At 38.3% G+C, this 27,741-nt stretch overlaps 1 protein-coding gene across 1 annotated transcript in view; it reads right to left on the bottom strand.

Annotated features, from left to right (window-relative positions):
- Tmlhe (trimethyllysine hydroxylase, epsilon) overlaps positions 1-27,741 on the bottom strand; it is a 194,880-nt gene that overhangs the window by 96,720 nt on the left and 70,419 nt on the right. The window contains exon 4 of the mRNA XM_075956782.1: positions 11,490-11,607. The gene's annotated coding sequence lies outside the window, so the exon portion shown is untranslated. The remainder of the gene's footprint in view (positions 1-11,489; positions 11,608-27,741) is intronic.

Below are 27,741 nucleotides of genomic sequence, written 5' to 3' on the forward strand. Positions count from 1 at the left end.
CCCTATTGTCTGTGAGGTACTTGGCCCAGGAAGAGTTTCTACTCCTGCACTGAGGGAATCCATCTAGAGGGATAAGTGTATGCCTGCCCAACCGGATGGTCTAGGAACCAAGTACAGGGCCCCTCCAGCTCCTGCTGCAGGGGCTTCTTTGTTCCATATGACCCTTCTCCTGTACTGAGGAAATCCACCCAGAAGGGTAAGTGTGGGCCTGCCCAGCTGGACTGTTCAGGAACTGAGTACAGGGCCCTTCCAGCTCCTGCTGTAGGGGCTTCATTGTTCCACATGACCCTGCATCCACCAAGCCTGCCCTATTGTCTCTGAGGTCCCTGGCCCAGAAAGAGTTCCTGCTCCTGCACTGAGGAGATCCATCCAGAAGGCACTCCTTTCCATCTGTGGAGTCCTTAAATCCACCAGGACAGCCAGCTTCAGAGGGTAGACCAAGAAAATTCCCCAAGTACACAGTCAGTCACAGCAAAGATTGGACCAAGATGCCAAGACTCTCCTGGCTGCATTTGAAGGAAGAGATGGGCAGGTGCCAATGCAAGAATTCCTCCAACAAACTGAAAAGCAACATGACAACACCAGAATACAGTGAACATGCAACAGAAAGATTTGAACACCCTATTCAAGAAGAAGTAGAAGAAATCGACTTTAAATGTAACATTATAAAAATAATAGAGGCCTTTAAACAGGATGTGAAAACTCCTTTAAAGAAATGGATGAGAAGACAAACAAAAAGTTAGAAGAAATGAATAAATCTCTCAAAGACATCCAAGAAAACCAAGAAAAAGAAATCAAACAGGTAAGGGAAACACTTCAAAACTTGAAGACCAAAATGGAGGCAATGAAGAAAACAAAAACTGAGTGGTGGCTGGATATGGAAAATCTGGGTAAATGAACAGGAACTACAGAGACAAGTATAACCAACAGAATTAAAGAGATAGAAGAAAGAATCTCAGAAGATACTATAGAGGAATTAGACTCACTGATCAAAGAAAACATCAAATTCAACAAATTCTTAACACAAAACATCCAAGAAATCTGGGAGACCATGAAAAGACCAAACCTAAGAATAATAGGGGAGGAAGAAGGAGAAGGATTACAGCTCAAAGGCCCATAAAATATATTCAACAAAATTATAGAAGAATACTTTCCCAACCTAAAAAAGGATATTCCTATGAAGGTACAAGAAGCATTCAGAACACCAAATAGACTGGATCAAAAAAAAATCACCTCACCTTATAATAATCAAAACACAAAACACACAGAATAAAGACAGAATACTAAGAGCTACAGAGGGAAAAGGTCAAGTAACATATAAAGGGAAACCTATCAGAATTACGCCTGACTTCTCTATGGAAACCAAGAAAGCCAGAAGGTCTTGGATAGATGTGCTGCAGACACTAAGAGACCATGGATGCAAGCCCAGACTACTATATACAGCCAAGCTTTCTTGAGTTGTATTTTCTGTAAGGATGGGTTTCTGGCTACATATTGTTTAAATCTGTTTTTGTCCTGGAATATCAGCATCTCATGTAACCTCCTCAAAAATTGATCACATAATCAGTAACAAAGCAAACATCCATAGATACCAAAAAATTGTAGTAACCACCTGTGTATTATTGAATCACCATGAAATAAAGTTAGAATTCAACAACAATTTGAGCCCAGAAAGCCTACAAACTCCTGGAAACTGAACAGTCAACTATGAAACCACCCCTGATTCAAGGGAGAAATAAAGAAAGAAATTAAAGTCTTCTTTGAATTCAATGAAAATAAAGACACAATATACCCAAACATATGGGACACTATGAAAGTAGTGCTAAGAGGAAAGTTCATAGCACTAAGGGCCCACATAAAGAAAATGGAGAAAGTTCACATTAGAGACTTAACAGCACAGCTGAAAGCTCTAGGAAAAAAAAGGAGTAGAAGTCTGGAAATAATCAAACTGAGGGCTGAAATCAACAAAATAGAAGCACAGAAAACAATCCCAAGAATCAATGAAACAAAAATTTTCTTTGAGAAAATCGACAAGATTGACAAACCCCTATCCAAACTAATCGAAAAGCAGAAAGAGAACATGCAAATAAACAAGATCAGAAATGAAAAGGGGGACATAACCACACACACTGAGGAAATTCAGAAAATCATTAGGTCTTACTAGAAAAACCTGTATGACACAAAATTGGAAAATGCAAAAGAAATGGACTTTTTAAAGATAAGTAACATATACCAAAATTAAATCAAGACCAGGTGAACAATTTAAATAGACCTATAAGTCACAAGAAAATAGAAGCTGTCATCAAAAACCTCCCAACCAAAAAAAAAAAAAAACCCGAGGACCAGATGGTTTTAATGCTGAATTGTACCAGGATTTCCAAAGAACTAATACCTATACTCCTTAATGTGTTTCACATAATAGAAACAGAAGAGTCATTGCCAAATTCTTTAAGAAACTGCAGTTATCCTAATACCAAAACCACACAAAGACTCAACCAAGAAAGAGAATTATAGATCAATCTTGCTCATGAACATCGATGCAAAAATCCTCAATACAACACTGGCAAACTGAATCCAAGAACACATCAATAAAAATTATCCATTATGATCAAGTAGGCTTCATCCCAGAGACACAGGGCTGGTTCAACATATGAAAATCTATCATTCTAATCAATCATATAAATAAAATGAAGGAAAAATAAGATAATTTCATTAGATTCTGAAAAAGCATTTGACAAAATTCAGCACCCCTTTATGATAAAGGTCTTGGAGAGATTAGGGATACAAGGTTCATACCTAAATATAATAAAAGCTATTTACAGCAAGCCAACAGCTTACATCAAATTAAATGGAGAGAAACTTAAAGCCATTCCACTAAAATCATGAATAAGACAAGGCTGTCCACTCTCTCCATATCTCTTCAATAGAGTCCTTGAAGTTCTAGCAATAGCAATAAGGCAACATAAGGATATCAAGGGGATTCAAAATGGAAAAGAAGTCAAACTTTCATTGTTTGCAGATGATATGATAGTGTACATAAGTTATTCCAAAAACTCTACTAAAGAACTCCTACAGCTGATAAACACCTTCAGTAATGTGGCAGGATACAAGATCATCTCCAAAAAATCATCAGTCCTCCTATACACAAAGCATAAAGAAGCAGAGAGGGAAATGAGTGAAACATCACCATTCATGATAGCCACAAATAGCATAAAGTATCTTGGGGCAACACTAACCAAAGAAGTGAAAGATCTATTTGACAAGAACTTTAAGTCTTCGAGGAAAGAAATTGAAGAGGATACCAGAAAATGGAAGGATCTCCCATGCTCTTGGATTGGTAGGATCAACTTAGTAAAAATGGCAATTCTACCAAAGGCAATCTATAGATTCAATGCAATCACCATCAAAATCCTAACAAAATTCTTCACAGACCTTGAGAGAACAATAATCAATTTTATATGGAAAAACAAAAGATCCAGGAGAGACAAAACAATCCTATACAATAAAGGAACTTCCAGAGGCATTGCCATCCTTGATTTCAAACTCTATTACAGAGCTACAGTAATGAAAACAGCTTGTTATTGGCATAAAAACAGAGAAGTCAACCAAAGGAATCAAATTGAAGACACAGATATTAACAAACAATCCTATGAACACCTGATTTTTGACAAAGGACTAAGGGTATACAATGGAAGAAAGAAATCATCTTCAACAAATGGTGCTGGCATAACTGGATGTCAACATGTGGAAGAATGAAAATAGGTCCATATCTATCACTATGCTCCCAAAACTCAAGTACAAATGGATTAAAGACCTCAGTATAAATCTGACCACACTGAACCTGATAGAAGAGAAAGTGGGAAGTAGTCTGCAACACATGGACACAGGAGACCACTTCCTATGTATAACCCCAGTAGCACAAACAATAAGAGCAACAATGAATAAATAGGACCTCCTAAACCTGAGATCTGTAAAGCAAAGGACACTGTCATTAATACAAAAAGGCAACCTACTGAATAGGAAAAGATCTTCACCAACTCCAAATCAGACAAAGGCCTGATCTCTAAAATATATAAAAACTCAAGAAACTAGACATTAAAATTCTGAATAACCCAATTAAAAATGGGGTACTAAACTGAACAGAGAATTCTCAACAGAAGATGTTCAAATGGCCAAAAGATACTTAAGGCCATGTTCAACTTCCTTAGCAATCAGGGAAATTCAAATCAAAACAACTTTTAAGATACCATCTTACACCTGTCAGAATGGCTAAAATCAAAAACAGCAATGATAGCCTATGCCGGAGAGGATGTGGAGTAAGGGGAACACTCATCCATTGCTGGTGGGAATGCAAACTTGTGCAACCACTTTGGAAATCAGTGTGATGGTTTCTCAGGAAATTGGGAGTCAACCTACCTCAGGATCCAGCAATTCCACTCCTGGGAATATACCCAAGAGATGCCCTATCATACTATAAAAGCATTTGTTCAACTGTGTTCATAGCAGCTTTATTTGTAATAGCCAGAACCTGGAAAAAACCTAGGTGCCCCTCAATGGAAGAATGGATAAAGAAAGTTTGGCACATCTACACATTAGAATTCTACTCGGGGGGGGGGGACCACGAGATCTTGAATTTTGCGTGCAAATGGATGGAAATAGAAAACACTATACTGAGTGAGACAACCCAGACCCAAAAAGATGGATATGGTATGTAGTCACTCATTAGTGGATTCTAGCCAAAAACAAAGGACATTGAGCCTATAGTTCATGATCCTAGTGAAGCTAAATAATAAGGTGAATCCAAAGAAAAACATATATAGATTTCCTGGAAATTGGAAGCAGACAAGATTGCCTGGCAAAGGTTTGGAGCATGATGGTGGGCGTGGAGTGGGGGGTAGGGGAGAGGCAGAGAGAGAAGGAAGAAGGAGAGGATTGGGGAGAGCTTGTGCGAGTAGGATGGTTGAGATGGAGGAAGGACAGATATGGGAGCAGGGAAGAAGATATCTTAATTAAGGGATCCATTTTAGGGTTGGCAAGAGACTTGGCTCTAGAGGGGTCTCCAGGTGTCCAAGGGTATGTCCCCAGCTAGGTCCTTGGGCAGTAGAGGAGAGGTGCCTGAACTGGCCTTTTCCCATAGCCACACTGATGAATATCTTGAATATATCCTTTATCCAGTGATGGATGGAGATAGAGACAGAGACCCACATCAGAGCACTGGACTGAGCTCCCAAGGTCCAGTTGAAGAGCAGAAGGAGGGAGAAGATGAGCAACAAAGTCAGGACCATGAAGGGTTCGTCCACTCACTGAGACAGTGTGACTGATTTAAGGGGAGCTCATCAAATACAGCTGGACTGGAACTGAATGAGCATGTGATCGAACTGGACTCTCTGAATGTGAATGACAGTGGGGGCTGACTGAGAAGCCAATGATATTGACACTGGGATTTGATTCTGCATGTACTGGCTTTTGGGGACCCTAATCTGTTTGGATGCTCACCTTCCTAGGCCTATATGGAGTGGGGAGGGCCTTGGACTTCCCACAGGGCAGAGTATCCTTCCCTCTCTTAGGACTGGAGGGTGAGGGTGAGTAGGGGAGTGGGAGGGAAATGGGAGGAGGGGAGGAGGTGGAATGGTATTATTTATAAAGAAAAAATAAAATGTTTGAAAAAAGAAGGTATTTTCTGGAATAAAATTTAATTTTTAATGAAGTACAGATTATGAACATGTCCCTAATAGATTGTGTGTTGGGTGTCAAATCTAAGAAATCCTTGCTAAGAGCTACATTCCGAAGATTTTTCTCATACTTTTTATAAAAGTTTTATAGTTTTGTATATTTAAGTTTATAATCCATTTCAGTGACTTTTGTGTGAGATTCAGGTTGAAGTTAATAGTTTTGCCTAGGGCTATACACTTGCTCCAGAACAGTTGCTTGAAAGCCTATCTATACTCCTTTGAATTGCTTTTATGCTGTGACATTTTGAATAAAAACGTTCCCAATAAGCTCATATATTTTAATTCTTGGTCCCCAGTCAGTGGAACTGTTTAGGAAGAGTGAGGAGTCATGGCCTTGTTGAAGGAGGTATACCACTGGGGATGGGCTTTAAAGTTTCAAAATTCCATACCATTTCCAGTGTTCCTTCTCTACCTTGTGCTTGTCAATCAAGGTATAAGTTCTCAGATAATGCTCTAGTCCATGCCTGCCTGCCTGCTGTCATGGTCCCTGACATGACGGTCATGGACTCACTCTCTGAAACTGTAAACCACAGCTAAATTCTTTCTTCTATAAATTGCCTTTGTCATAATGTCTTTATAGCAATAGAAAAGTAATTAAGTCATGTAACTTTGTTAAAATAATCAGTTGGGCTCAATTATTTGGTTCTATTTCTTTGATTTTCTTTTTTATCAATTTGAGTTGATTGACCTACATGTTCCTCTGCCATGAATGCCTCAATTCATTTTTTATACTTACCAATGCCATTTAAATACAGAATGGAGATCCCTCACACTGCTGAGTATTGGAGGAAATAAGCCTAACTCATACAATACAAAAAACTAAATTTACAATAAATCATAGGCCTTGAATATAAAGTCTAAAACATAAGTGCATAGAAAAGGAAATATGCATTAGGCAAATGTTTCTCATCACAGAAAAAAAATACCTAAGCATAAATGAAAAGAATATTGAGAGTGGGAGAAATACTCTTCCACAGGGAGTAGCACACCAATTAGTTATCTAATACCAAATGACCAGCCCTGAAAACATACATACAATATATATTCATGGTACTAATTATGCCTGGAATAACAATGCCATAAATTTGAAAAGGAGCAAAGGGGGATTATAGGAGGGCTTAAGAGAAGGAAAAAGAAAGGAAATGTTGTTATCATATTATAATCTCAAAAGTAGGAAAAATAAAGGGAAGAAGTAGCAAATTAAACTTCATCAACATTAAATATTATCTATACACCAAAGATATTATTATACAAGTAGAAGCAAGCTGTGAAGTAGAGAGAAAATATTCACCATTTATATATGTTATAGACATCAGATGTTTAGAATACAAATAGAGCCTTTAAAAATAAAATCATGGGGCCTAGAGAGATTTCTCAGAAGAAGAAGTTAAGAGCATTTCCTGCTCAGAAGACCAAGATTCAATTCCAAGCCTTTATGTTGCTGCTCACAACTACCTACTACTCCAATCTCAAGAGATCTAAACCCCTATTTTGGCTTCTGCAGGTATTGCATGCACAAGGTATATAGGCATATATGTAGACACAGCACCCTTAAACCAAAAATAAATAAATGCAAATAAACATAATGTACCATACTAGCAAAGAACAAAAAAATTATATACTTTACAAAAGCAGATACAGAAATATTCAATAAACACATGAACACTCAAAATTATTTTCTCTTTACCCAAAGGGAAATTAAATCCACAATCAAAAGACAAAAAAGTGATAAGAAGCAAAACAAAACTTCCTACAGACGAAAATACTCTGCTTAAAAAAAAATGATAATGCCAATACTGGTGAATTGTGGAGCATTTCAAGTCTTCATACATTGTTGATGATGAAATAAAATTGTATACTTGCTTTAGAAAACTAGCTAGTAGGTTTTTGTAAAGTTAAGCATTCACCCTTCTAATGCCTCAGAAATACCACTCTTACTGTAATAAATATGTTAAAAAACAGCCTTATTTGTACTATAAATTGAGCATCCCTAACCCCAAATCTGAAATATTTCTGTATTAGTCAGCTTTCCATTACTGTAAAAAGCAACTAAGATGCTGCCTGAAGACATCTACAGGCCTGCCTGGACCCTCACAGTCCAGGTGGTTGGAAGACACGCACAGGCTTGTCTGTGGCCTAACATAAGATACCCACAGGCCTGCCTGGGTACTCATAATACAGGCAGACTGAAGACATCCATAGGCCTGCCTGGGACTACAAGGCACTGGGCAGATAGACACCATTATAATGAGCAGATATATGGTGGAGAAATGGGAGAGAAAGGGAATTGCACTGGTTCCTATGCTGTGGAAAGAGGTAGTTTGGTTTTGCAGTCACTTTTCTTTGTGTACAGCTTTCTCAGTTTGGACAGTATACTGTAAGTACTCAAGGCAAGGACAGTTTCTTGCCTAAATGACTAGCTTTTACTACAAGAAAGTGAACTCCATATAATGGTCCTTCAATTCCCATCATCCTTTTTTATTGAAGTAGATTGGTGCTACAAGAATCTGATGTGTCTCATTGTCATGAAAAGCCCCATGTTAACAAAATATTTTAAATGCCATAGTCTGTAGGTCTTTGAAGTGTTTGAAGATCATCTATCTACCTAAATATATCCGTTTAACCTTGAAAACATATCTAGCATGACTACAAGTTTAATGGTTATAGATAACTAACTACTAATCCACATTTTAAATTATGTATTACATTTCTAAATGAGCTGCATAAGCATAATACCCCAAACAAGAATAGAAATATATAGAGTATAACAAAACTAACTTTAAATTTATATCAATATACTAAAATCTATACAAATCTAAAATATTTAAGACTAGTAGCTATTTTTTAGCTTAAAGGTAGATTTAATAATCTACCGTTTTATTCTCTCATTTCTATACCCTGAATTTAATTTTCCTTGTTTAGCTTTCTCTCTGACTACAACCAATAACAACTTGTAACCAGCCTTCCCCTAAATAATGACAAACATCCATAGCCTACTGAATGACCAAGAACCACCCACCTTATCTCTTGGGAATGTGGGTATTGTATTCTCTAGACTGCTTCCTGTTGTCTGGGAGTGCTAGACTAGTTGGGAGACCTTGAGAAAATTACGATAATGATCAAGTCCTAGCTAGAATAGTCTGTGAGGCTAGACCATCTTAGCCAGGATCCTGAAAACTGTTCTGGATGCAGAACTCAGAGGAAACAGCAACAGAAGCAATCTGAGGGGCTGGATCACCTGGGCCACCCATTTTCATTGGTGTCTGATCCCCTTGCTCTGAAAATACATAAACTTTCAAAGGTAATATACATATCTATATTAACACAAGTATGGGCTGTGTGTTGTACACAAGTCAGCCAAAGATGATTTTTTTGTTTTATGTAAATACACATCAGGAAAATATACATCCTCTTATATTTTTTGACTTTCATTTTAAAGTTAAGGTATTCCTAAAGTATTTAGGCTGGTTTAATTCAGCAGTCCCTCTTACAATCCCATGTCTCCAAGCACCCGTCTTTTGCTCAATAGCATTCAAAAAATTCAAAGTAAACACAACAACATGCAGGATCCAGATTCCCTGTGTATTTCCTATCTTTATGTAGCTTTTTTTACTTTATATTACTTCACTATTTCTTTAAAGACTTTACTATTATTTATTTGTTTATTTATTTTTGTGATGGGGTTTCTTTGTGGGGCCTTGGCTGTCCTGGAACTAGCTCTGTACACAGGTTGGCCTCGAACTTATAGACATCCACTTGCCTCTTATTCTCAAGTGCTGGAATTAAAGATGTGTGCCACCACTGCCCAGCAATTTACTATTATTTTAAACTATTTTTCTATGACTGTCTATATTCTTTTATATTGAGCCTATACACATCATTAAACACACTGTAATCTGTTTAGAGAATTTTTCTGCCTGAACCTGCTTTCCTGTACATTTGTAACTTTTTTGTCTGCATGAGCAAAATCTTAAATCACTGCACAATTTAGTTCATGGTATGCTGCAAAGCAGTAGCTGGGAGAGACATGTTTCTGTACTGCAGCCTACATGTGATATTGTGGGACTAGGAAGCCATGTTTGGCTCTGTTTTTATGTGTTTGGAAACTTACACAAAGCTTTCTCAGGTCTTATGTGGAAATAGGTGCCCCATGTTGGACACCATATGAAAATGAATTTTCCTTTTTATGCTTCCTACTCACAAAGAATGACACTGAGACTTATTATTAATTATGAAAGTTTGGCCAATATCTTGGGCTTGTTTATAACTAGTTCTTACAGCTAAAATTATAACTTGTATATTTTAATCTATATTCTTTTATGTGACTTGGTTACCTTTACTCTGTAATGCTCTGCGTCACTGGCATCTACTTGCAACTCCACCCTTCTTCTTCCCAGTGTCTTCTGTGCCTTGAAATCCTGCCTAACTATTGGCCATTCAACTTTTTATTAAACCAATCACAGTGACATACCTTCATACAGTGTAGAGGAATATTTCACAACATGTACCTTTAGGCCAAATCCTACAGCCTGAAAAAAAAAATAAGCCATGCCTCTTTGTAACACTCTTGGAACTGAGAGTTCAGTAATCGTGTTGCATCCTAAAAGCAGCCCCTGGTTATGGTTTTAACCAGTATCTGGCTCTTCTATACTATTTGTCACTTATGCTATGTTGAACTAAATCATGTGATGTGAAACTTTAATCACCTCTAAAATGTTATAAAAAGTCAGATCTTTCCATTATTCTTGGGATTTGTCTGGAGACTCCTCAGGGAATATGCTTAGGAAGGCACTGTGAAGGTTTCTGAGGAAATTCCTCTCTCACCTGATCCTTTACACACTCTCTCTCTTCAGCTTCCTCCATCCCTCCCTCCATCCATTCATCTATTCCTCCTTCCCCCTCTTCTTTCATTTTTATTCTTAGTGAAGCTCTTTTTTCAGGCTTTAAAGGGAAGGCTCTCCTTCCCTCTAAGGCCCCCAGAATGGCTAGATGTCCATACACTACATATATTATATTGCTTCTGTCTAATGCTCTTCTTCTCACCTCAAAACTCCACTATGGCTATGAGGACCTTTCCCCCAATAAACTGTATCTTCTGAAGGGAATTATATGTGTAAACTTCCTTTCCATTCCAGCCACTGCATTTATCTCTTGTTTTATTTAAAACCAACCACCCTTTAGATGATATCTGTGTTTCAGGGTATCTAGTGCCCGACATTTCATTAAGAAGATTAAAAGCTCAGGGTTTAAGTTAAACAAAATTGGATTTGGTTAATAGCTATACAAACTTAATCAAGTTATCTGTATCTCCAATTTTGCATCAATAATATATAACTTGCAGAATTAGTAAGAGACTTAAAGTAATGAATGCAAAGTACCTAGTTTATATGCAGATATAAAAGTCATTGCTATAATATATATATATATATATTCGAGACAGGGTTTTTCTGTAGCTTTGGAACCTGTCCTAGAACTAGAACTAGTTTTTGTAGACCAGGCTAGCCTCAAACTCACAGAGATCTGCCTGCTTCTGCCTCCCAAGTGCTGGGATTAAAGGCATGTGCCACCAGTGCTCAGCTATTTTTCACATTTAACACTATATAACCAACAATATTTGACATTTTCAAACATTCATTTTTAGGAAGAGACTGCTTATTTCTGTTTCGAGTCCTCAATGCCAATAAAAAGGTTCAAAAAGATGACATTTCTGGTTTACACAAAAATTTGTTGTCACTTTCATGCTTGAGAATTCCTTACCTTTTTTATTAATTTAATCAAGGTGCATTTTTTTTCTCTCCAAGGGTTTGCCTGGAACTTATTTTCAATGATTTAATTTTCTGGTCATAAATAAGATGGTTAAAGATAGTTTTGCAAACTGAAAAAAAGAAAATTGAAAAGTTATAAAGTTAATTGGTTTAGAGTAGCTATATATATACAAATTGTGAATCTCTAATATTGTCAATATGTCATGTAAATAATTTATGTCTTTATTATAGACCTGTTTTAAAATAAAATAAAAATGGCTACTTTAATGCATTAGGTAAAATGTAGGAAGATGTGGTGTAAAGTCAAATATCTATATTTGAAAATAAGGATTCACATACACTAAAAGTGAAGGAATAAAATAAATACTTCATGCAAATGGAATGGAAAAGACTGTAGAAGTAATTTAATTAATTGACTTTTTCATGTGTAGCAAAATCTAACAAAATCAAATTAAGGGAGAAAGGATTTATTTGTGCCTACAGATTCAAGGGATTGTAATTCATAGGAAGAAAGGCAATAGTAGCTGAGGCAGTTCAGACCTAGTGTCAGGAGTATGAAATAGCAGCTCATCACATTTTGAAAGATCAGGCAAAAGACACAGTGGAACTGAACAGGATGGTTAACTCTCTGAACCCACCCCTAGCAGCCTATGCCTGCTAGCTATGTTTCATGGGTTCCACAACTTTTCCAAATGGTGCCACCAGGTGGAAACCAAGTGTTTAAACAGATGAGCCTGTGGTAGACATTTCATATTCAAACTATAATAATAACCATATATAATATGGACTTTTATTCAAAAACATTAAAAATGATACACAAAATATACATTTTAAGTTAATAAACCTGAAGGGGAGAGTGAGACTCAATACAATAATATTATATGACTTTACCACTCCATTTTCAGAAATATATATCATCAAGATCTAATAAACATTCACAGAACATTCCATTTAAAAGCTGCTAAATATGCCCTGTTTTCATTAATGCATCAAGATTTTCCAGGATAGATTGTTGACCAAGATTTTTGTCCCACTAGGTCACACAACCATTAGTCCCAAATAAATCACACAGAGGTCTACATTAATTATATACTGATTGGCCTATTATCTCAGGCTCCTTATTAACTCTTATAACTTATATTAGCCCATAATTCTTATCTGTGTTAGCCACGTAGCTTGGTATCTTTTTCGGCAAGGTAGTCACATCTTTCTTGCTCTGTGTCTGGCTTTCTCTGTGTCTGGGTGATAACTACAGACGGAATCTTCCCTCTTCCCAGAATTCTCATTGCCCTGCCTCTACCTCCTGCCTGGCCACCCTGCCTATACTTCCTGCCTGGTTACTGGCCAATCCGCGTTTATTTAAATTACAAGTGACAGGGTAAAGACCATATCCCACAATAAAAGATAATAGGATAAACCACAAAATGAGTCTCACTTATTTTTTAATGATCAACTCAATTATTTTTTAACAATAATACAATAAAATTGGTATTCAGTATCAAGACAGTCTTTGAACATTATACAGTTACATGGATATTAAATAATTTTTTTCTTGAACCAATGAACCAAGGAAGAAATTTAGAAAAAAATAAAGGGTAAAGAACATAACCCCAATTCTATTAGATTCTGAAAAGAAGAATTAAAAAGAAGTTTATGGAGTTAGACGGTGGTGGCGCACACCTTTAATCCCAGTACTTGAGAGGCAGAGACAGGCAAATCTCTGAGTCTGATGCCAGCCTGGTCTACAGAGAGAGTTCTAGGACAGGCTCCAAAGCTAGAGGAAAAACCCTGTCTCAAAAAACAAAAAAGAAACTTTTAAAAGTTAATAATACATCAAATAAGCACAAAGATCCCAAGAATCTAACTGAATTATTTTTTTTCATTATAAAAACTATAGAAACTACCTTTCTTTATTATACATACCAATTCAAGTTCCCACTTGCTCCCCTCTTACCATGCCCTCCTCACACACCCCCTCAACCCACTCCCATCTAATCCTCAGAGAGGGTAAGGCACATTGCTTTGGGGAAGGTCCAAAGCCTTCCCTACTATATATAGGCTGATCAAGGTTTACATCCAAAGAGAATAGGTTCTCCAAATGCCAGTACATGCAATAGGGATAAATGCTGGTGCCACTTCCAGTGACCCCTCAGTCTGCCCCAGCCATGCAACTGTCAATGACATTCAGAGGGACTAGTTTGATCCTATGCTTGTTCCTTCCCAGTCTGGCTGGCATTGGTGAGCTCCCATTAGCTCAGGTAGACTCTCTCAGTGGGTGTCCCCATCATGGTCTTGACCTCTTTGCTCATATTCTCACTCCTCCCACTCTTCAACTGGACTTTAGGAGTTCAGTCCAGTGCTCCAATGCGGGTCTCTGCCTCTCTTTCCATCAGTTGCTGGAGGAAGGTTCTATAGTGATATTTAAGATATTCATCAGTCTGACTACAGGGCAAGTCAAGATCGGCCTCCTCTCCTCCATTGCTTAGGGACTTAGCTGGGGTCATCCTTGTGGATTCCTGGGAATTTATCTAGAGCCAGGTTCCTTGCTAACCCTATAATGGCTGCCTCAATCACAGTATCTCTTTCCTTGCTCTAATCTCTGTCCTTCCTCCTTCTCGACTATCCCATCCCCTCAAGTTCTCCTCAGCTCTCCCCTTTCCCCCCTCTCCCCCTTCCCCCCTCCCTTCTTCCCTTACCCCCATACTCCCAACTTTTTCATGCAATCTTGTCTATTTCCACTTTCCATGTGGAGCTATATATGTTTTTCTTAGGGTTCACCTTACTACTTAGCTTCTCTAGGATCATGGACTGTAAGCTCAATATCTTTTGTTTATAGCTAATATCCACTTATGAATGAGTACATACAATATTCATCTTTTTGGGTCTGAGTTACCTTACTCAGGACAGTGTTTTGTAAAACCATCCATTTGCATGCAAAAGTCAAGATATCATTGTTTTTTTTTTTACCACTAAGTTGTACTCTAATGTGTAAATGTGCCACATTTTTTTTATCCATTTTTCAGTTGAGGGGCATCTAGGTTGTTTCCAGGTTCTGGATATTACAAATAATGCTGCTATGAGCATAGTTGAACAAATGCCTTTTAATATCATTGAGCATCTTTTGAGTATAAGCCCAAGAGTGGTATTGCTGGATTCTGAGGTAGGTTGATTCCCAATTTTCTGAGAAACCATCATACTGATTTCCAAAGTGTTTGTACAAGTTTGCATTCCCACTAGCAATGGATGAGGGTACCCCTTCCTCCACATCCTCTCCAGCATAATTAATCATTGGTGTTTTTGGTCTTAGTCATTCTGACTGGTATAAGATGGTATCTCAGAGTTGTTTTGATTTGAATTTCCCTGATAGCTGAGGATGTTGAACATTTCCTTAGGTATCTTTTTGACATTTGAGATTCTTCTGGTTAGAATTCTCTTTTTAGTTCTGTACCCCATTTTTCAATTAGGTTATTTAGAATTTTGATGTTTGATTTCTTAAGTTATTTATATATTTTGGAGATCAGTCCTTTGTCTCATGTGAGCTTGGAAAAAATCTTTTCCTATTAAGTAGGCTGCCTTTTTGTCTTATTGACTGTGTCTTTTGGTTTACAGAAGCTTCTCAGTTTCAGTAAGTCCCATTTATTTATTGTTGCTCTTAATGTCTGTGCTACTGGGATTGTATTTAGGAATTAATCTCCTGTGCCCATGTGTTTAAGACTACTTCCAATTTTCTCTTCTATCAGGTTCAGTGTAGTCAGCTTTATATTGAGGTCTTTGATATATTTGGACTTGAGTTTTGTGCATAGGGATAAATATGGATTACCTGGGAATCCCCTCGGGATGCCATGATTACCATTAATGAATAAAGAAACTGCTTTGGACCTATAGCAGGGCAGAACTTAGATAGGCAGGAAAAATTAAATTGAATGCTGGGAGAAAGAATGGCGGAGCCAGAGGGACATCATGGAGCCACTGCTGGAGATAGACATTCTGAAACTTTGCTGGTAAACCACTACCACACAGCACTATACAGATTAATAGAAATTCGTTAAATTATTATATAAAAGTTATACAATAAGAAGCTAGAGCAAATGGACCAAACAGTGATTTAAATAATACAGTTTCTGTATGATTATTTCAGATTTAAGCTAGACAGGTGGCCAGGAAGAATAAGCAGCCTCATTGCAACATATGAATCTATTTTCATTTTTCTACATGTTGACATCCAGTTATGCCAGCACCATTTGTTAATGATACTTTCTTTTTTTCCATTGTATAATTTTAGCTTCTTTCTCAAAAATCAGGTGTTCAAAGGTATGTGGATTAATATCCAGGTCTTCAATTCTATTCCATTTCTCAACATCTCTGATTTTATGCCAATACCAAGCTGTTTTCATTACTGTAGCTCTGTAATAGAGCTTGATGTCAGGGATAGTGATGCCTCTGGAAGTTCCTTTATTATACAGGATTGTTTTGGATATCTTGGGGTTTTGTTTTTCCATATGAAGTTGATTGTTCTTTCAAGGTCTCTGAAGAATTGTCTTGGTATTTTGATGGGGATTCCATTGGATCTATAGATTACTTTTGGTAGGATTACCATTTTTACTATGTTGATCCTACCTATCCAAGAACATGGAAGATCTTTCCATTTTCTGGTATCTTCTTCAATTTCTTTCTTCAAAGACTTAAAGTTCTTGTCAAATAGATGTTTCACTTCATTGGTTTGTGTTACCCCAAGACATTTTATGTTATTTGTGGCTATTGTGATAGGTAATGTTTTTCTGATTTTCCTCTCGGATTCTTTATCATCTGTATATTAGAGGACTACTGATTTTTTTGAGTTGACCTTGTATCCTGCCACATCCCTGAAGGTATTTATCAGCTGTAGGAGTTCTCTGGTAGAGTTTTTGGAGTCACTTTTATATACTATTATATCATCTGCAAATAACCAAAGTTTGAATTCTTCCTTTCCAATTTGAGTCTCTTTGATCTCCTTTTATTTTCTTATTGCCATAGCCAAAACTTCAAGAATATGTTGAAGAGATATGTAGAGAGTGGACAGCCTTGTCTTGTTCCTGGTTTTAGTGGAATTTCTTTAAGTTTCTCTCCATTTAATTTGATGTTGGCTGTCAGCTTGCTGTATATTACTTTTATTACATTTAGGTATGTTTCTTTTATCCCTGATCTCTCCAAAACCTTTATAATGAAGGGGTGTTTGATTTTGTTGAATGCTTTTATAGCATCTAATGAAATGATCATATGTTTTTTCTTTCAGTTTATTTATATGACGGATTACATTGTTAGGTTTTCATATGTTGAACCAGTCCTGCTTCTCTGGGATGAAGTTGACTTGATTATGGTGGATAATTTTTTGATGTGTTCTTGGATTCAGTTTGCCAGTATTTTATTGAGTATTTCTGTATCCATGTTCATGAGTGAGACTGGTCTGTAATTTTCTTTCTTGGTTGAGTCTTTGTGTGGTTTTGGTATCAGAGTAACCTTCATAAAAGATTTTAAAATATTCCTTCTGTTTCTATTATGTGGATACTAATACTATAGGTATTAGCTGTTCTTGGAAGTTCAGGTAGAATTCTGCACTAAAATCATCTGGTCCAGGGCTTTTTTTGTTTGGAAGGTTTTTAATGACAGTTTCTATCTCCTTACAGTTTATAGGTTTATTTAAATTGATCACCTGGTCTTTATTTAATTTTGGTATATGGTATCTATCTAAAAAATTGTCCATTTCCTTTACATTTTCCAATTTTTTAAAGTACAGGTTTTTGTAGTATAACCTAATGATTCTCTAAATTTCCTCAGTGTCTGCTGCTATGTCCCCTTTTTCATTTCTGATTTTGTTAATTCAGTTGTTCTCTTTCTGCCTTTTGATTAGTTTGTCTATCTTGTTGATTTTCTCAGAGAACCAGCTCTTTATTTCATTGATTCTTTGTATTGTTTTCTTTGATTCAGTTTTGTTGATTTCAGCCCTCAATTTTATTTTTTCCTGTCTTCTACTCCTCCTGGGTGAGTCTGTTTCTTGTTGTTTTAGAGCTTTCAGCTGTGCTGTTAAGTCACTAATGTGAGCTTTCTCCATTTTCTTTATGTGGGGACTTAGTGATATGAACTTTCCTCTTGGCACTGCTTTTATAGTTTCGAATAGGTTTGGGTACGTTTTGCCTTTATTTTCATGGAATTCTAGAAAGTCATAAATTTCTTTCTTTATTTCTTCCTTGACCTAGGAATGGTTCAGTAGTTCAATGTTCAATTTTCATGAGTTTGTAGGCTTTCTGAGAGTAGTTTTGTTGTTAAATTCTAACTTTAACCCATGGTAATCTGATAAGACACAGGGGGTTACTCTGATTTTTTGTATCTGTGGAAGTTTTCTTTGTTGCCAAGTATGTGATCAATTTTAGAGAATGTACTATGAGGTGCTGAGAAGAAGGTATATTCTTTTGTCTTTTGGTGGAATGGTTTATAGATGTCTGTTAAGTCCATCTGATTCATGACATCTGTTAGTTCTCTTATTTCTCTGTTAAGTTTCTGTCTGGTTGACCTGTCCATTGGTACAAACGGAGTGTTTAAGTCCCTACTATTAGTGAATGTGGTTTTATGTGTGATTTAAGCTTTAATAATGTTTCTTTTACATATGTGGGTACTCTTATATTAGGGGCATAGATATTAAGGATTAAGACTACATTTTGAAGCTCAACCTGTATGGGCACTGGGAACGAATCGTGAGGGCAACCAGGCAAGTGGTAGTTCCTTTGTCTCAGTAGCCTTCCTGCAGCAAGCAAGGTAGGCCCTTTGTTTACGAGCTACCCAAGCAGCATGGAGATCTGATCTGGGCACCAGGAGAGCCAACATTGGGGTGAGTGAGTGTGGCAGCAGCCCGGGACATGAAACTCAGACATTCCTCATCCCCCCTATACTTCCTGGTCTTCCTGCAGGGGCTATACTTCCCCGATACTGCCTCTCTCTTCCTATCCCACCCGGCTTGCATCCAGAACCCCCCTTCTGCCTTCCTCCCCTCTTCGGGCACATAACATCACCCAGCTCAGCCTGTTTGGGCGCTGGGACTGAATCGTGAGGGCAACAGGGCAGGCGGTAGTTCCTTTGTCTCAATAGCCTGCCTGCAAGCAAGGTAGGCCCTTTGTGTACGAGCTACCCAAGCAGCATGGAGATCTGATCTCGGCACAAGGAGAGCCATCACTGGGGAGTGCCATCACTGGGAAGGTATATCACTGAGCAAGGAGACCTGATCCTGTAAAAGAAGATCCATAGGGAAGCATTCAGAGGAAGAGATGGGCAGGCACCAATGCAAGAATTCACCCAAAAATCTGAAAAACAACATGAAACCACCAGAACCCAGTGACTTGACAACAGGAGGACATAAACACCTTAATCAAGAAGAAGTAGAAAAAATTGACTTTATGAAAGTGATAGAGGTCCTTAAACAGCATGTAAAAAATACCCTTATAGAAATGGATGAGAAGTATAACAGAAAGTTTGAAAACTTGAGTAAATCAGTGAATGATATCCTAGGAAATCAAGGAAAAACAATCAAACAGATAATGGAAACAGTTCAAGACTTGAAAACTGAAATGGAGGCAAGGAAGAAAACACAAACAGAGCACTGGATGCACATGGAAAATCTAGGTAAACGAATAGAGACTACAGAAACAAGCATAACCAGCAGAATACAAGAGATAGAAGAAAGAATCTCAGATTCTGAAGATACCATAGAGAAAATAAATGCACTGATCAAAGAAAACAGCAAATCCAACAAACTCTCATCACAAAACTTTCAGGAAATCCGGGACACAATAAAAAGACCAAACTTAAGAATAATAGGAGTAGAAGAAGGAGAAGAAGTGCAGCTCAACGGTCCAGAAAATATATTTAATAAAATTATAGAAGAAAACTTTCCCAACCTAAAGAAAGATATACCTATGAAGGTTCAAGAAGCATACAGAACACCAAATAGACTGGATCAAAAAAAGATCCCCTCGCCATATAATCATCAAAACACAAAGCATACAGAATAAAGAAAGAATATTAAGAGCTGCAAAGGAAAAGGTCAAGTTACTTATAAAGGTAAACCTATCAGACTTACACCTGACTTCTCTATGGAAACCATGAAAACCAGAAGGTCCTGGATAGATGTACTGCAAAAACTAAGAGACCATGGATGCAAGCCCAGACTACTATACCCAGCCAAGCTTTCGTTCACTATAAATGGAGAAAAAAAATTTTCCAGGATAAAAACAATTTAAACAATACGTAGCCACAAATCCAGCCTTACAGAAATTAGTAGAAGGAAAAATCACAAACCAAGGAGTCCAACAATGACCACAATAACTAAGACATCTAGAGACCCTTCACCAGCACAACTCGAAGAAGGAAAAAACACAAACTCTACTACCAAAAAAGTGACCGGAGTCAACAACCACTGGTCATTAATATCACTTAATGTCAATGGACTCAACTCACCTATAAAAAGGCACAGGTTAAGAGATTGGATACGAAAACAGGATCCAACATTCTGCTGTTTACAAGAAACACACCTCAACCACAAAGACAGGCACCTACTCAGAGTAAAGGGCTAGGAAAAGGTGTACCAAGCAAATGGACCTAAGAAACAAGCAGGTGTGGCCATACTAATTTCTAACAAAGTTGACTTCAAACTTCAATCAGAAGAGATGGAGAGGGATATTTTATACTCATAACAGGAGCAATTCATCAGGATGAAGTCTCAATCCTGAATGTCTATGCCCGTAATATAAAAGCACCCACTTACGTAAAAGAAACATTACTAAAACTCAAGGCAGTCATCAAACCGCACAAACTAATAGTAGGAGACTTCAACACTCCTCTCTCACCAATGGACAGGTCAATCAGACAGAAACCTAACAGAGAAATAAAAGAATTAATGGAGGTAATGAATCAAATGGACTTAACAGACATCTATAGAACATTCCATCCAAATAGGAAAGAATATACCTTCTTCTCTGCAGCTCATGGGAACCTTCTCGAAAATTGACCACATACTTGGTAACAAAACAAACTTCCACAGTTACAAAAAAATATTAGTAACCACCTGTGTCTTATCGGATCACCATGGATTAGAGTTAGAATTCAACAACAATGCTACCCCCAGAAAGCCTACAAACTCATGGAAACTGAACAGTCAACTACTGAACCACATGTGGATCAAGGAAGAAATAAAGAAAGAAATTAAAGTCTTCCTTGAATTCAATGAAAATAAAGAAACACAATATACTCAAACTTATGGGACATTATGAAATCAGTCCTAAGAGGAACGTTCATAGCACTAAGTGCCCACTTAAAGAAAACGGAGAAAGCACACATTGGAGACTTAACAGCCCACCTGAAAGCTCCCATAAGCAATCTATAGATTCAATGCAATCCCCATCCAAATCCCATCAAAATTCTTCACAGACCTTGAGAAGACAATAATAAACTTTATATGGAAAAACAAAAAACCCTGGATAGCCAAAACAATCATATACAATAAAGGAACATCTGGAGGCATTACCATCCCTGACTTCAAACTCTACTACAGAGCTACAGTATTGAAAACAGCTTGGTATTGGCATAAAAACAGAGAAGTCGACCAATGGAATCAAATATAAGACCCAGATTTTAATCCACAAAACTATGAACACCTGATTTTTGATAAAGGAGCTAAAAGTATACAATGGAAAAAAGAGCATCTTCAACAAATGGTGCTGGCACAACTGGATATCAACCTGTAGAAGAATGAAAATAGACCCATATCTATCACCATGCACAAAACTCAAGTCCAAATGGATCAAAGACCTCAATATCCATCTGAACACACTGAACCTGATAGAAGAGAAAGTGGGAAGTATCCTACAACATATGGGCACAGGAGATCGCTTCCTAAGTATAACCTCATGAGCACAGACATTATGGGCAACATTGAATAAATGGGACCTACTGAAACTGAGAAGCTTCAGCAAATCAAAGGACACTGTCACTAAGACAAAAAGGCAACCTACTGACTGGGAGAAGATCGTCACCAACCCTGCAACAGACAAAGGTCTGATCTCCAAAATATATAAAGAACTCAAGAAACTAGACTTTAAAATGCAAATTAACCCTATTAAAAAATGGGGCACTGAACTGAACAGAGAATTCTCAACAGAAGAAGTTCAAATGGCCAAAAGACACTTAAGGTCATGCTCAACCTCCTTAGTGATCAGGGCAATGCAAATCAAAATAACTTTGAGATATTATCTTACACCCGTCAGAATGGCTAAAATCAAAAACACCAATGATAGCCTTTGCTGGAGAGGTTGTGGAGGAAGGGGTTCCCTCATCCATTGCTGGTGGGAATGCAAACTTGTGAAACCACTTTGGAAATCAGTGTGGCGATTTCTCAGGGAATTCTGGATCAACCTACCCCAGGACCCAGCAATACCACTCTTGGGAATATACCCAAGAGATGCCCTATCATATTACAAAAGCATTTGTTCAACTATGTTCATAGCAGCATTATTTGTAATAGCCTGAACCTGGAAACAACCTAGATGTCCTTCAATGGAAGAATAGATGAAGAAAGTGTGGAATATATACACATTAGAGTATACTCAGTGGTAAAAAACAATGACTTCTCGAATTTTGCATGCAAATGGATGGAAATAGAAAACACTATCCTGAGTGAGTTAACCCAGACCCAAAAAGATGAACATGGGATGTTCTCACTCATAATTGGTTTCTAGCCATAAATAAAGGACATTGAGTCTATAATTTGTGATCCTAAAGAAGCTAAATAAGAAGGTGAACCCAAAGAAAAACATATATTTATCCTCCTGGATATGGGAAGTAGAAAAGATTGCCGGGAAAAAAATTAGGATCTTGGGGGTTGGGTGGGTGGGATGGGGGTAAGGGTAGATGGGCAGAGAAAAGTGAGAAGGGGAGGATGGGGGAGTTTGGGGGATTGGGACGGTTGGGATAAAGGAAGGATGGATATGGGAGCAGGGAAGCATATATCTTAATTAATGGAGCCATCTTAGGTTTGGCAAGAGACTTGAACCTAGAGGGGCACCCAGGTGCCCAGGGCGATGTCCCCAGCTAGGTCCTTGGGCAGCTGAGGAAAGAGAGCCTGAAATGACCCTATCCTATAGCCATACTAATGAATATCTTGCATATCACCATAGAACCTTCATCTGGTGATCGATGGAGATAGAGACAGAGACCCACATTGGAGCACCGGAATGAGCTCCCAAGGTCCCAATGAGGAGCAGAAGGAGGGAGAACATGAGCAAGAAAGTCAGGACCACGAGGGGTGCACCCACCCACGGAGACAGTGGGGCTGATCTATTGGGAGCTCACCAAGGCCAGCTGGACTGGGACTGAAAAAGCATGGGATAAAACCAGACTCTCTGAACATGGAGGACAATGAGGGCTGCTGAGAAGCCAAGGACAATGGCACTGGGTTTTGCTTCTACTTCATGTTCTGGCTTTGTGGGAGGCTAGCCAGTTTAGATGCTTACCTTCCTATACCTAGATGGAGGGGGGAGGACCTTGGACTGCCCACAGGGCAGGGAACCCTGACTGCTCTTTGGACTGGAAAGGGAAAGGGAGAGGAGTGTTGGGAGGGGAGAGGAGTGAGTGGAGGGGGAGGGAAATGGGAGGCTGGGAGGAGGTGGGAATTTTTTTATTCAATAAAAAATTTTTAAAAAGGCTACATTTTGATGCATTGTTCCTGTTATGAATATAAAGTGTCCTTCTTCATCTCTTCTGATTGATTTTAGTTTGAAATCCATTTTGTTAGATATTAGTATAGCTACCCCCACTTGTATTTTAGGTCCATTTGATTGGAAAACCTTTTCCCAACACTTGACTCTGAGTTAGTGTCTGTCTTTGAGGTTGAGGTTTGTTTCTTAGTATTGAAGCAAGCTGTGTTTCAGAGTTCCACTGAGGTTATTCCTAAGTCCCCCACTATTGGAGCAAGCTATGTTCCAGGGTTCCCTCAGGGTTGCAGGAGGATAGGTGAGTTTGGGAGTGTGGTGGGGCTAGTAGCTTGGAGGGTCAGGTGGATGGTCTGCTTGCTGGCTAGAAAAGCCGAGTGAGTTGGGGTAGATACCCAGGTTCTTTTCCCTCTGCCCTCTGTGGAGATCCTAGAGATTGCGGGTGTCCTGCAGTGTGGCTGTTCACTCACCTCTTAATTCCCCTCAAGTATTGGAGCAGGTTGTATTTCCCATACTAAAAAATTTTAAACTGTGATATAGTATAAGGAATTTACTGCAAAACAATTTAGCTGAAATAAAAACTTTCCATGAGTTGAGCTGAATAACAGGATGGAGATTATTCTGCTATGCTCTCTAATTTAATGTAAATTTGATATTTTAGGTTTAATTTTTCTATTATTAATAAATAGATTAAAACATAAAATTTATACATCATCATAAATATATACAAGTATTTTTGTAAGTTAAAAATTTAAAATCCAATCATAACAAAAAGAGTTTAAAAAATTAGCCAAAACTGTGTGATGTGGTATAAAGTTAATTTCTTTTTTTTGGGGGGGGGTGAGAAAAACCACATTTATTAGTTAAGACAACCACAGGCTGGACACAACACACATGCTAAAAAGTGGACTGTCTTTTAAAACTTCAAAGGTAATTTTTTCCAAGCCCCACAATCATTTCCATAATATTTACAAAATAAAAGGCCCACATTAAGACATTGAACATTAAAGTATGTAATAAATGCTCCAATCTATCCCTATACTTAAAAATTATGAATGTGACTAACCATGCCATTGAAAACCACTCAGGGTACTCGAGGATGAATCAATTTTCAACATATCAGCCCTGGAAAACATTCACCATTAACCCTGGCTCCCATCCCCAGCATATTCTAATTTGTTTTACATTTTATAAATAAGGAATTAACATCAAAGCCTGTTTAAAAAAAACAAAATTGAAATTCCTTTAAGACTTTTGTCCTGGGTAAAACCACTCCATTTTCTGGGAAGACAATTAGACCTTACAGCCATTGTGAAATAAAGCTGTTGGTAAACCCACTTAAATCTATGGCTACCCCCTTTATTTTTCTAGCAGTAAGTACATGTTGAATCTAACCTCACTCAACTTTTCTGTGCTTTTAGTTCTGCTGCCTATTGGTTAATTCTTAAGTTTTCTTTCTTGTGTTGGAGTACTGACTAGCCTACAAAATCTTAAGATCTCTATAATGCCCTGAAATAATGTGGAATCATTTCCTGACCGCCAGTGTGGCTTTAAGAACCCTGGCAAGTAGGTAAGGACCGGAACCACAAAATAAGCTGCACTAAGGACACAGTGCACAGCTCTTGGGCTAACAGTCTTTGAGCTTTGCGCATTTTGGCAGGTGACAATACAGCCAAGAGCCAGAATAAAGTATGTCATTGCTTAAACTGTTTTGCCAAAGAACAGTCAACATGTTATCCCTGATACTGAAAGCTGACAAAGTATTCTTCCCATATAAACAGATCTTAAGGGCCTCTGATTCCCCCTCCTCCTAAGTCCTAAATCAAATAATGGCAAGTAGTCAACTTTAGTTTTTGTGTAAAAATAAACACCAAAGCAAAAGAAAATCCCCCCAAAACATACTAAGCCCAGTTTTACATGACATTATATATGTAAAATAAAGTACAATTTCCACTTAATTCAGTCTTCAAATACCTTTTATTCACCCGATTTGGTGTTACACCCTCGGTACAGTTCGGGCGCCACTGTACCGAACGCGAGTCTGGCAAGGGCCTGGAGATTGAAAAGAAGACACAGGGAGACCAGGGTCATTCGAAAGGAGATCAGCTGAATGCCACTTTATTCAGCATTGGGGGAGTCCTTATCTACCTGACTGCAGCACAAGGATCTCCGCCCAGGCAGGTGGGAAATTACCATATTAACAATGGAGTGAATGCCTTACAGCTAACCACCAGGTGGGGCAGGCATAGCACAGGAAGCTTAGTTAGTTGATCATAAACTGTCCCCACAAATGCACCACAGGAATAAGGGAGACCAGGGCCCTACAGGTCCCCCTTTTGTATAAATTATGACTAGGCCTGTCTTGGGTGGCATTGGACGTCAGGCAATACCCCTTACCCGTCATGGGAAAGTATCCAGGTCAAAACACATTTCCTGTCTTAGGTTGAGGCAGCCCCCCAAAAGTTTAGAAGCATATGTAAATGTCTGTTTTTCATAATTGCTCTTTATATTGTGTGTTATCAAACAAGATAGTTATTTAAGAAACATGGGAAATGCAGAAATGACTGCAGTGCAGCAGTGATTATGGTGCACGTTTTTCGCTATTTAAGTTGGATATTTCTCTACATTCCTGAAACAATTTTTAGGTGTTTTTTTGTACTAGAAAATGCAGGCAGTGTTTTCACAAAAGTAACTGTACAGTTAATTCCTTTTTTTGCCTTTTTTTGAAATTTTATTTATTCTCTTATACAAACCCAACTACAGTTTCCCCTCCTTCCCTTCCTTCCAGCCCCTTGACCTCAACTCTCCTCTTCCCCAGATCCACTCCTCCATATCCCTTCAGAAAACATCAGGCTTCTCAGGAATATCACCCAAACATTACATAACAAGTTTCAGTAAGACTTCATATTAAGGCTGGACATGATAATCCAGTATGATGGAAAGGATCACAAAAGCAGGCAAAAGAGTCAGAAGACAGCCCCTGCTTCTACTGTTTAGAGTACCACAAGAAGTTCAAGCTGTACAGCTGTAACATATATGCAGAAGGCATAGGTCAGACCCATATAGGCTCCATGGTTGTTACTACAGTCTCTGTGAGCCCCTATGAGCCTTGGTTAGTTGATTCTGTGGGTTTTCTTGTCACGTCCTTGACTCTTTTGGCTCCTACAATCCTTCCTTTCCCTCTTCTGTGGGATTCCCTGAGAGCTACACTTAATGTTTCATTGTGGGTCTCTGCATCTTCTCCTATCATTTTCTGAATGAAGCCTCTATAATAACTAAATGTTCATTGGGTTCACCTTCTTATTTAGCTTCTTTAGGATATCCAATTATAGACTCACTGACCTTTATTTAAGGCTAGAAACCAATTATGAGTGAGTACATCCCATGTTCATCTTTTTGGGTCTGGGTTACCTCACTCAGGATAGTGTTTTCTATTTCCATCCATTTGCATGCAAAATTTGAGAAGTCATTGTTTTTTACCGCAGCGTAGTACTCTAACGTGTATATATTCCACACTTTCTTCATCCATTCTTCCATTGAAGGACATCTAGGTTGTTTCCAGGTTCTGGCTATTACAAATAATGCTGCTATGAACATAGTTGAACAAATGCTTTTGTAATATGATAGGGCATCTCTTGGGTATATTCCCAAGAGTGGTATTGCTGGGTCCAGGGGTAGGTTGATCCCGAATTTCCTGAGAAACCGAAACACTGCTTTCCAAAGTGGTTGCACAAGTTTGCATTCCCACCAGCAATGGATGAGGGAACCCCTTCCTCCACAACCTCTCCAGCAGAGGCTATCATTGGTGTTTTTGATTTTAGCCAATCTGACAGGTGTAAGATGATATCTCAAAGTTGTTTGGATGGAGATATAGACAGAGACCCACACTGGAGTACTGGACTGAGCTCCCAAAGTCCCAATGAGAAACAGAAGGAGGGAGAACATGAGCAAGGAAGTCAGGACCAAGAGGGGTGCACCCACCCACGGAGACAGTGGGGCTGATCTATTGGGAGCTCACCAAGGCCAGCTGGACTGAGACTGAAAAAGCAGGGGATAAAACTGGACTCTCTGAATATGGCAGACAATGAGGGCTGCTGAGAAGCCAAGGACCATGGCAATGGGTTTTGATCCTACTTCATGTTCTGGCTGTGTGGGAGCCTAGCCAGTTTGGATGTTCACCTTCCTAGACCAGGATGGAGGGGGGAGGACTTTGGACTTTCCACAGGGCAAGGAACCCTGACTGCTCTTCAGACTTGAGAGGGAGGGGGAGAGGAGTGGGGGGAGAGGGAGAGGAGTGGGGGGACAGGGAGAGGAGTGGGGGGGAGGAGTGGGAGGCTGGGAGGAGGTGTAAATTGTTTTTTTCTCAATAAAACAAAAAGAAAGTTAAAAAATAAATAAAAATTATGGGAAGACAATGAAAAAAAATAACTAAATGTTCAGCTCTGGTTTACCAATAGAGTGGAATTTCATTTGATTTCTTTTCCTGTTGTGTTTGGTTCTATCCTAAGTCTC

This window comes from Microtus pennsylvanicus, chromosome X, assembly GCF_037038515.1.
Source record: "Microtus pennsylvanicus isolate mMicPen1 chromosome X, mMicPen1.hap1, whole genome shotgun sequence".
Taxonomy (NCBI): Eukaryota; Metazoa; Chordata; class Mammalia; order Rodentia; family Cricetidae; genus Microtus; species Microtus pennsylvanicus.